Source organism: Trachypithecus francoisi, unplaced genomic scaffold (assembly GCF_009764315.1).
Source record: "Trachypithecus francoisi isolate TF-2019V2 unplaced genomic scaffold, Tfra_2.0 Lachesis_group10, whole genome shotgun sequence".
In the NCBI taxonomy this organism is placed as follows: domain Eukaryota; kingdom Metazoa; phylum Chordata; class Mammalia; order Primates; family Cercopithecidae; genus Trachypithecus; species Trachypithecus francoisi.
Window position 1 is genome coordinate 42675457 of NW_022681455.1, and position 12197 is coordinate 42687653.

General features: G+C 39.0%; 1 pseudogene; it reads left to right on the forward strand.

Annotated features, from left to right (window-relative positions):
- The first annotated feature begins 7157 nt into the window (after nt 1–7157).
- Nucleotides 7158–7515, forward strand: LOC117088532 (annotated as a pseudogene).
- The last annotated feature ends 4682 nt before the right edge of the window (nt 7516–12197 follow it).

Sequence of the window (12197 nt, forward strand, 5' to 3'; positions counted from 1 at the left end):
TTGGGCCACCATGCCTGGCTAATTTTTTGTATTTTTTATTGAGACGGGTCTTACCATGTTGTTGGTCTTTTGAACTCCTGGGCTTAAGTGATCCTCCTGTCTCAGTCTCCCAAAGTGCTAGGATTACAGGCATGTACCACCTCATTGGGGCTAACTTTATCTTAATAAAGTTACCAATGATTTTATTTTTCCTGGAAATAGATAAGTTGTTTCTAAATTCATGCAAAACAACAACAAAAAAAGCAAGAGTAAGAAGAAAATCCCTGAAAATGAAGAACAATGTGGTGGAACTATCTCAATCAGATATTGAAACATGCTATAAGTTTCCACCAATTTAAAAAGTATTAATATGATAACACTGCATGACTAGATGGGCTAAAAGAGGAGGCCAGGTGCGGTGGCTCACCCCTGTAATGTCAGCACTTTGGGAGGCCGAGGAGGGGGCGGATCACAAGGTCAGGAGTTCAAGACCAACCTGGTCAACATGGCGAAACCCCGTCTCTGCTAAAAATACAAAAATTAGCTAGGTGTGGTGGCGTGCACCTGTAGTCCCAGCTACTTGGGAGGCTGAGGCAGGAGAATTGCTTGAACCTGAGAGGCGGAGTTTTCAGTGAGCCAAGCTCATGCCACTGCGCTCCAGCCTAGGTGACAGAGTGAGACTCCATCTCCAAAAATACATTACAGAAATTTGATGTGCAAAAAGGAGGCAACTCAAAACAAAGTGGCAAGAATGAGTTTCAAATAAATGGCGTCTGACAACTGGATAGCCACCTGTAAAAAATAAAATTGAATCTACACCTCTCATCATATATCAGAATAAAGGCAAATCAATTTTTTATCTTAATTTTTTTAAAAAGCCATGAAGCTGTAAGAAAACATGAATTTCTTTATGAGCTGTGCTTCAAAATACAAAAGATGCATGCAAAAAAGTAATTTCTACTATATAAAATTTCTACTATATAAAAAAAATTTTGGCCAGTATGGTAACTGATACCTATAATCCCAACACTTTGGGAGGCTGATGAGAGAGGGTTGCTTGAGGCCAGGAGTTCAAGACCAGCCTATAGAGACTCTGTCTCCACAAAAAATAAAAAATTAGCTGGGAGGGGTGGTGCACGCCTGTCATCCCAGACTGAGGTGGAAGGATCCCTTGAGCCCAGGAGTTGGAGACCACAGGTATGGTAGCACCAATGCACTCCAGCCTGGATGAAAAAGTGAGTCCCCCATCTCTAAATCAAAAATCATATAAGTGCATGGGAAGATATGCCATAAGCAATGCTGAAAGACAAAGACAAAATGGGCAAATATATTTGCAATTTACACCATAGACAAAGGGCTAATTATCTAAATATATAATTACAGTAAATCAATATGAAAAGAATAATTAAGATTCATAATTTTTTAAAGAAAAATGAGCAAAGTATGTGAACAAAAAGTTCACAGAAAAAGATATACAAATGGCTTGTATGCATATAAAAAGAAAGTGAACTTCACTCATAATAAAAAATGCAAATTAAAGCTAAACTGGGAAAGTGATTAGATCAGAAAAAAATCCAAAAGTTGAACAGCTTTAGAATAGTTAACAGAATATACGGGGAATAATAATGGGGAATAATATATGGGGAATAAGGTAATCTCATACATTGCCAGTGGGACTGAAAGATGGTATAACCATAATACAAGGCAATTTAATATTTCTGTAATCTTCAATGCATTTACCCTTTGACCTGGCATATTCACTTCTGGATATTTTATATATTCCCCTGCACACTGACAAAATGATGTATGCACAGGGTAATTCATCACTGCATCATTGATAGAAAAAGATTGGAAACAACCAAAGTGACCATCTATAAGGAAATGGTTAAATAAACTATGCTATATTCATATAATGGAACACAATACAGCTGTAAAACAAAGCAAAAAAAATTAAGATGCCTTGGCCACTGAGTGGGATGAAGACAGAGAAAGAGAGAGAATTAGGAAGCCTTTTTGTACTGATATGAAGAGCTAAAGGATCTATTTTAAGAAACGAAAGGAAGGTACAGAATAGTAACATAATCTTCTACCTTTTATGTAAGCAAGAGGGTAAAATAAGATATATTCTTTCCTTCTTCTTCTTTCTTTTTTTTTTCTGACAGACTCTCACTCTGTCACCCAGACTGGAGTGCAATGGCAGGACCATAGCTCACCGCGGCCTCAACCTCCCTCCCTGGCTCAATGGATCCTCCCACCTCAGCCCCCCAAGTAGCTGGGACTACAGATGTGCTAATTAAAAAAAAGTTTTGTTAAGAGATAGGATCTCGGCTATTTTGCCCAGGCTGGTCTCCAATTCCTGGGCTCAAGTGATCCTCAGGCCTCAGACTCCCAATGTGCTGGGATTACAGGAGTGAGTCACACTGCAGCTGGCCTAATTTTATTTATTTATTTATTTTATTTATTTTTGAGATGGAGCTTTGCTCTTGTTGCTCAGGCTGGAGTGCAGTGGTGTGATTTTGGCCCACTGCAACCTCTACTACCTCCCAGGTTCAAGCGATTCTCCTCCCTCAGCCTCCCCAGTAGCTGGAATTACAGTCGTGTGCCACCACACCCGGCTATGGCCTTACTTTAGGTTTTGTTAAATTAGGATAGGCTAGGTTATGTTGCAGTAACAAACACACGAAAAGATCAGAGGTCTAACCGCCTAGATTTTTTTTCTTTCCTCCACAAAATGTCCATCCTGGGTGGACTGGGAACTCCATTCCATACTTCTAGAATGCGTGTGTGACCTAGTTCTGACTAATGAGATGTGACAAAGTATCCCAGGGACTTCTGGGAAATATTTCCTCACTCTTGAAAAGAGACAAACAGGGCCGGGCGCGGTGGCTCAAGCCTGTAATCCCAGCACTTTGGGAGGCCGAGACGGGCGGATCACGAGGTCAGGAGATCGAGACCATCCTGGCTAACACGGTGAAACCCCGTCTCTACTAAAAAAATACAAAAAATTAGCCGGGCGAGATGGCGGGCGCCTGTAGTCCTAGCTACTCGGGAGGCTGAGGCGAGAGAATGGCGTAAACCCAGGAGGCGGAGCTTGCAGTGAGCTGAGATCCGGCCACTGCACCCCAAGCCTGGGCGACAGAGCGAGACTCCGTCGTCTCAAAAAAAAAAAAAAGAAAAGAGACAAACAGAAGTTGACATCACTTCCGCTTGACATGCTTATATAGGATGTCTGGAACTTTGGGAGCCATCTTGTTTCCTTGGGAGGGGCAAGCTGGAGAGCCACAAACCTAACATTCCTGTAATAGTACAGGTAAAAATAGAAAGGACCTGGGTCTTTTTTGTTTTGTTTTTTTTTTTTTTTGAGACTGAGTGTCTCTGTCACCCAGGCAACAGTGATCTCGGCTCACTGCAACCTCCACCTCCCGGGTTCAAGCGGTTCTCCTGCCTCAGCCTCCTCAGCCCTGGGACTAGCACGCCATCACACCTAGCCTATTTTTGTATTTTTAGTAGAGATGGAGTTTCACCATGTTGGCCAGGCTGGTCTCAAACTCCTGACCTCGTGATTCACCCACCTCGGCCTCTCAAAGCGCTCGGATTACAGGCATGAGCCACCGCGCCCAGCCTTGGGTCTTTAATTATGTCAGTAAACCTATGACTTAACCAACTCTGGACAATTCCTACCTAAGGATTTCTTTGTGTTTTTATTTTATTTTATTTCAGTAGTTTTGAGGGAACAGGTGGTGTTTGGTTGCATGGAAAAGTTCTGCAGTAGTAATTATTGAGATTTTGGTGCACCCATCACCTGAGCAGTGTATACGGTACCCCATATGTAATTTTTTACCCCTCATCCCCCTCCCACCCTTCCCCCCGAATCCCCAAAGTCTATTATATCAGTCTCATGCCTTTGTGTTCCTCATAGCTTAGCCCCCACTTATAAGTGAGAACATGTGATGTTTGGTTTTTCATTCCCAAGTTACTTCACTTAGAATGATGGTCTCCAACTACACAGGTTGCTGTGAATGCCATTATTTCATTCCTTTCTATGGCTCAGAAATAGATATATATTTATATTTATATATATATATATTTGGATGAATCTTTAGGGTTTTCTAGGTATACAGTCATATCATCAGCAAACAGTGATAGTTTGACTTCCCCTTTACTGATTTGGATGCCCTTTATTTCTTTCTCTTGTCTGATTGCTCTGGCTAGGACTTCTAGTACTTTGTTAAATAGAAGTGGTGAAAGTGGGCATCCTTGTCTCATTCCAATTCTCAGGGGGAATGCTTTCAACTTTTCCCCATTCAGTATAATATTGGCTGTGGGTTTGTCACAGACAGCTTTTATTACTTTAAGGTATGTTCCTTGTATGCCAAATTTGCTGAGGGTTTTTGTTTGTTTTTTTTTTTTTTGAGGCGGAGTCTCGCTCTGTCGCCCGGACTGGAGTGCAGTGGCCGGATCTCAGCTCACTGCAAGCTCCGCCTCCCGGGTTTACGCCATTCTCCTGCCTCAGCCTCCTGAGTAGCTGGAACTACAGGCGCCCGCCACCTCGCCCGGCTCGTTTTTGTATTTTTAGTAGAGATGGGGTTTCACCGTGTTAGCCAGGATGGTCTCGATCTCCTGACCTCGTGATCCGCCCATCTCGGCCTCCCAAAGTGCTGGGATTACAGGCTTGAGCCACCGCGCCCGGCTGCTGAGGGTTTTAATGATAAAGGCATGCTGGATTTTGTCAGATGCTTTTCTGCATCTCTTGAGATGATCATATGGCTTTTGCTTTTAATTCTGTTTATGTGATGCACCACATTTATTAACTTGCATATGTTAAATCATCCCTGCATCCCTAGTATGAAACCCACTCGATCATGGTGTGTTATCTTTTTGATATGCTGTTGGATTTGGTTAACTAGTATTTTTTTTAGGATGTTTGCATCTATGTTCATTAGGGATATTAGTCTGTGGTTTTCTTCTTTTATTATGTCCTTTCCCACTTTTGGTATTAAGGTGACACTGGTTTCATAGAATGATTTAGGGAGGATTCCCTGTTTCTATGTCTTTTGGAATAGTTTCAGTAAGATTGGTACCAATTCTTCCTTGAATGCCTGATAGAATTCAGCTGTGAATCCATCAGGACCTGGCCTTTTGTTGTTGTTGTTGTTGTTGTTGTTGTTGGAAATTTTTAAATTACTGTTTCAGTTTCGCTACTTGTTATTGGTCTGTTCTATTTCTGTTTCTATTTCTTCCTGATTTAATCCAGGAGGGTTGTATATTTACAGAAATTTATCCATCTTCACTAAATTTTCCAGTTTGTGTGCATAAAGGTGTTCATAGCAGCCTTGAATGATCTTTTTTATTTCTGTGGTATTGGTTGTAATATCTCTTGTTTTGTTCCTAACTGAGCTTATTTGGATCTTGTCTCCTTTTCTTGGTTAATCTCACTAATGCCCTATCAATTTTTTGATCTTTTCAAAGAACCAGGTTTTTGTTTATCTTTTGTATTTTTTTGTTTCAATTTCATTTGGTTCTGCTCTGATCTTTGTTATTTATATTATTCTGCTGAGTTTGGGTTTGGTTTGTTATTGTTTCTCTAGTTCCTTGAGGTCTGACCTTAGATTGTCTATTTGTGCTCTTTCAGACTTTTTGATGTAAGCATTTAGTGCTATGAACTTGCCTCTTAGCACCACTTTTGCTGTGTCCCAGAGGTTTTGATAAAGTTGTGTCACTATTATCTTTCAGTTCAAAGAATTTTAAAATTTCCATCTTGATTTCATTATTGACCCAAAGATCATTCAGGAGCAGATTATTTAGTTTCCATGTATTTGTATAGTTTTGAGGGTTCCTTTTGGAGTTAATTTCCAAATTTATTCTACTGTGTTCTGAGAGGGTACTTGATATAATTTAAATCTTCTTAAATTTATTGAGACTTGTTTTGTGGCCTATCATATTGTCTACCATGGAGAATGTTCCATGTGCTGATGAAAAGAACATATATTCTGCAGTTGTTGGGTAGAATGTTCTGTAAATATCTCTTAAGCTCACTTGTTCTAAGGTATAATTTAAGTCCATTGGTCCTTTGTTGACTTCCTGTCTTGGTTACCTGTCTTTGCTGTCAGTGGAGTACTGAAGTCCCCCACTTCAGCAGGGTTGTTCTGTCATGAATTGCTGTAAGGTCCTGAGCTGGTTGACCTCCAGCCAGAGAGCACCAGAGCTTTTGGCTTGTCTCATGGAATTTGCAGCAGCCTACTAATGCTTTCAAAGGATCTGTGATTTCTTTCATTTTTCCTAGTACAGTCCTGTGGTGGTTCCTGGAGCAAAAGTCCCATGACATGAGTCTCCACACACTGTTCTATCCAAACAAATGGGAGCTGCACATCAGCCCTGTCTCCTATCCGCCATCTTCCCTCACTGGTTTTTTTGACTTCAACAATAAATCATCAGCCTAATGTAGGTGGGCTCTACCACTTACAGGAAGTGCACATTACTGTTCAGGTAGACCAAAAGTCAAATCATGGTGAAAGGTAAAAGGGAAGCAAGGCATATCTTCACAGGGCCAGAGAAGGAAGAAGAGGGCCAGAATTTATTATGTGAGATAATAAAATGTATTTATTGTATAAACTATTTCAAATTGTTTTTTCTGTTATTTGTAGATGAAAATATCATTTATAGGTTTCTTATTTATTTTTCTTGTTTTATTGCATTGACTAGAGCATCCAGTTTGGTGTTGTACAGCAGCATGAAAGCAAGCATCCTTGTCCCATTCCTGAGGTAATAGGATTACCTCTAAATTCACCACAAAGTATGGTGATAGTCATAGGTTTTTGGTAGTCCCTTTAACTAAGATAGGAAATTTCTCTTCTATAGCAAGCTACTGCAAGTCTTTTAAAAATCTTAACAGGTGTTAAATTTTTCAATTTTTTTAGCATTTATTGATATAATCAGATGCTTTAATTTGTGCATGTAGTGAATTATATAAACTTTCTTTTTGTTTATTATTATTATTATTTATTTTCTTAAAAACTGGGTCTCACTATTTTGCCCAGACTAGTCTTGAACTCCTGGGTTCAAGCGATCCTCGGCCTCCCATAGTGTTGGGATTACAGGCATGAGCCACCTTGAGGGCCCAATGTATTTGTTTTTATCAACATTCAGTTTTCCATGCCAATAATGCTCCTGCAAACATTATGAATGTTCCTAAAACTCAGTGAACTTTCTGTAAGAAGTATGGCAAGCACCAACCCCACAGAGTGACACAGTACGAGAAGGGCAAGGATTTGCTATATGCCCAGGGAAAATGGCCTTGATGGGAAGCATAGTGGCTATGGTGGACAGACTAAGTGGATTTTCCAGAAAAAGGCGAAAACTACAAAGAAGACTGTGCTAAGGCTTGAGTGCGTTGAGCCCAACTGCAGATCTAAGAGAATGCTGGCTATTAAGAGATGCAAGCATTTTCAACTGGGAGGAGATAAGAAGAGAAGGGGGTCAAGTGATATAGTTCTGAGTGTCATCTTTTGTTTTATTATAAAGACAGTAACATCTTGAGTTTATGTTAAAAAAAGATTCAGTTAAGATTCTTACATGCAATCGAGTGATTTTTTTTTTTTTTTTTTTTTTTTTTTTTGAGACGGAGTCTTGCTCTGCCACCCAGGCTGGAGTGCAGTGGCCGGCTCTCAGCTCACTGCAAGCTCTGCCTCCCGGGTTCATGCCATTCTCCTGTCTCAGCCTCCCGAGTAGCTGGGACTACAGGCGCCCGCCACCTCGCCCGGCTAGTTTTTTGTATTTTTTAGTAGAGACGGGGTTTCGCCGTATTAGCCAGGATGGTCTCGATCTCCTGACCTCGTGATCTGCCCGTCTCGGCCTCCCAAAGTGCTGGGATTACAGGCTTGAGCCACCGCGCCCGGCCGAGTGATGTTTTTTAGGAAACTCTTAATCTGTAATCCCTCCTGACCACACACAAATACACACTTTCTCTTTTGCTTGGAATATATTTTTTGGATCATTTATTCTGTAGAATTTCCTACAGTTTGGATTTTGCTGATTATCTTTCTGTGATAGTGTTTAACATGTTCCTCTGTTCCCTGTTTTTTTTTTTTTTAAGAAAGTGGCCAATAAGGGTTTTTTAAAAAAAATTATTTCATTTCCATATTCATAAACTTAAGTATATTTGAAGTGTTTTAATCATTGCAATTATCATTTTTATTAATGCATGATTGTTGCATCTTTAGCCAGTAGGAGCCTCTTCAAGTTGTTTCCTAAGCAGTTTTGACATTGTCTCTGTAGTCTTCAGCTTTCTTGCCTCAGATATGACATGTTGGTCTAGGCTCATCTTGTGTATTTCTTGTCCCAGACCTGGAAGCAGCCTTTTTTCAAGTGAACATTGATTTCGTGTATATGTGTGAAACGATGTTGAGAAACTACTATCTAGTTACTAGGGGTGCTGACTACTACTGGGTAGATCCACTTTCTAAACCTTCCTTGCATTTCATTTTATCTGATTTAAATATAATCACACATTTTTTCATTGGAATATCCTTTTCCATCACTTTATTTTCAAACTTCTCAGATGATTTTGTTTTAGATGTGTCTCTTATAATGGTTTTCAAACATCCAGTCTAAAATTCTCCTTTTATCCATGGGCTTAACCCAATCATATTTAATGTGGTATTGAGACATCTGAACTATTCCTCTCATTTTATTTGTCTTTTCTACTTCTCCTGGATTTTTTAAATTTCCTTTTGTCTTTTGCAAAACTGGTGAGTTTTCTTTGTCTTATTTTGTCCTTCTCAAAATTTAAAACTTGCACCTGTTACTTCTTCTAGTGGTTATCCTAACTTATATGAGTTTTACAATATATTTTACTGATTTCTTCAGTAAGATACTGCTTCATGTATTCTCTCTCTTTTTTTTTTTTTTTTGTTCTGTTTTTGTTTTCTGGTTAAGTTCATTCTCTTTTAATTCATTGTGGATGGTAAATTTTCCAGATCCTTGAATATTTATAAATTTTTTTTTTTTTTTTGCATTTACACTTAATAGTTTAGCTGGATATAGAATTCTAGGTTTGTAACCATGTTCTCTCAAAATGTTGAAGATGTATTTATATTGCCTTCTTGTATGCAATGCATTTTTACTGAGAATTCTGATACTAGTCTTTGCAGAAAGAATTTTAAAAATCTTTGGATGCTTTTAGAATTTCTCCTTACACTTGTTCTAAAATTTCACTATTTGTATCTAAGTGTAGTCATTTCTATTCATCCTACTCAGTTTTCAACTGGAAGATTTGTGCTTTTATTCAACTCTGGAAATTTTTCTTTTAATATGTTTTTAATTTTTCCTCTCTCTCATATTTTCCATTTTTTATTTTCTCCTGGAATGTGAATTGATAGATTTGGGAGCCTTGGTTCTACCCTCCATGTTTCTAAACATTTCTTTCATAATTTTTCTCTGCCTTCTTATACTACATTTTGGGATAATCCCTCAGCTATTGTTTCTAGCTCAATAAACAGCTCTTCATCCGTATTCATTCTACCATTTCCCTCTCTTCTGAATACTTTTCACTTCCAAGATCCCTATTTGATTCTTTTTCGTAATTTCTTTCTTGTCTTATGGATTCAATTGTCTTTTATCCCTGTGATGAAAGGTTCGTTATACTTCTCTTAAAATCATCTTCTGCGAGTTCTATTATCTGTTTCTCAGATACTAGTCATTTGTTTCATTTTGTGCTTCTCTTTTACGATGTGTTAGTAATTCTTGGCTCTGTGCACATCTTTTCCTTTGAGATTCTCTGTTGCCCCAACTATGGGAGCTATTTATTGCAACCTTCTTCCAGCGACTGTGGAGGAAGATGATGGGGATGGGCCTAGATGTAGCTTTCTGAGTCTGAAGAGACTGTTTCTCCTGGGTGTCAGCAGCCTACTAAGACATTGCCTAAGGACATAAGGATTTCCCCTCACTTCTGAGAGCAGAGATACCTCTGCTAACCACTGCATACACAAAGTAGAAAGTGGGAAGGGGCAGAAGTATCAGGCTTCTCCTACCCAAGTGTACAGTACTGGGTTAAATAGTAACCCCGCACAATTCATGTTCACCCAGAGTCTTATTTGGAAATATTGTCTTTACACAGAGACTTGGTGTCTGTGTCCAAATCACTACCTCTGTCTTCCCAGTGGGGAGAAGACCATGTGAAGACAGAGATTAGAGTGATGGATGCACAAGCCAAGCCATGCCAGAGACTGACAGTAACCACCTGAAACTAGAGCCTTCAGAGAGAGGAGGTGCCTGCTGACACCTTGATTTTGGACTTTTAGCCTTCAAAACTATAAGAGAATGAATATCTATTGTTTAAGCGTCTCAGTTTGTGGCACTTTGCGATGGATGCCCTAGGGAACTGATACATCAAGTAACCCTACCAATCACTCCTGTCCCACTCTCCACCCATTTTTCATCTTTCCAATTTTTAACTGTAAGATTCTCAAGTTCATGATAATGTAGAAGCCTTTTTCCATCTCTCTTATAGGTGACTATAACAAATTGACCCCATATCACCCCCCGCTTTTAGCCAAGAGAAAGAAATTTACCACAAGACGGTCTTTCCTACTTGGTGCACTTGCAGTTGAAACTCAGTGTTCCCTCCTAGATATCAGGTCATTGTGATTCAACTCTTTGAGTCTCAGTTGATTCATCTAGAAAATAGGAGTGATAATACTACCTCTTCCCCAACAGAACTACCGTGAAGATCCATAAAGATAAGTGTCTTCGTCCATTTTCTACTGCCTTTTTTTTTTTTCTTGTCTTGCTCTGTCAGCCAGACTAGAGCGCAGTAATGCCATCTCAGCTCACTGCAACTTCCCCCTTCTGGGTTCAAGCAATTCTAGTGGCTCAGTCAGCTGAGTATCTGGGATTACAGGCATGTGCCACCATGCCCAGCTACTTTTTGCATTTTTGATAAGGAGGTTGTTTTGCCAGGCTGGTCTCAAACTCCTGGCCACAGGTGATCTGCCCACCTTGGCCTCCCAAAGGGCTGGAATTATAGGCATGAGCTACTGTGCCCAGCCCGTTTTCTGTTGGTTATAACAGAATACCTGAATCTGGGTAATTTTAAAGAAAAAAACAATTATTTCTTATAGTCATGGAGGCTGAGAAGTCCAAGGTCAAGAGGCCACATCTGGTGAGGGCCTTCTTGCTGGTGAGGACTCTGCAGAGCCCCAAGGTGGCACAGGGCATCACATGGCGAGGGGGCTGAGGATGCTAGTTCAGGTCTCTCTTCCTCTTCTAATAAAGCCACCAGTCCTACTCCCAGGATAGCCCACTAATCCATTAACCCACTGATCAACTAATCCCTTCATGAGAGTAGAGACCTCATAACCCAGTCACCTCTTAAAGACCCCCTCCTTAATATTACCATGTTGGGGATTAAATTCCAACATAAGTTTTGGAGGAAATAAATATTCCAACCATAGCAATAAGTTTGGTAAAGCCTCTTGCAACAGAGCCTGACTCAGAGTTGGAGCACTATATTTTCCTTATGCTAAGTGCCACTAAGATAATATTAGCAACTATGACACATATAGAAAGTAATACATGTCATCACAACTTTTGCACTGGTTACCCTATTCTATGAAGATACCTTGAGAAAATAACATAAACTACTGAAACTTCTTTATGCTTGAAAAATGTTCATCATAGTAATCCTTTAAAAAACACTGGCAGTAACATGAATAGCCAACAGTGGGGGAATGATTACATAAATCTGCATTTTCCAATGTATATTTTTTTACTATGCAAATGTTCTTTAGCAATTCATGTATATAAATATACTTATAAAACTTGTAGTGTTTTAAAATATTTTGTAATTTTGTTTTCTTTTTATTTAACAGACACATGTAATGCTTATTACATACCAAGCACTGTTCTAGGCATTGTTATAGGCACTTCAAAAATATTTAGAATATTATAAATATTAGCTCATTGTATATGTTTTACAATTTTTTGTGAAATTTTTTATGTTTAAAAAAGTATTACAATTCTACAAAAAATATTAACTTAATATAATCTTCAATAATATTCATGTTATTAAGACAAAATTCAACTTTCTGTTTAACATGTGACACATACTTTAAATCAATAATGTAAGACAAAATATAGTTTGTGATTTACATTTTGAAATGGAATTGTTTATTATGGTTAGTTTAGGGACCAAGCCTATATTCAGTATAGATTAAAAGTAA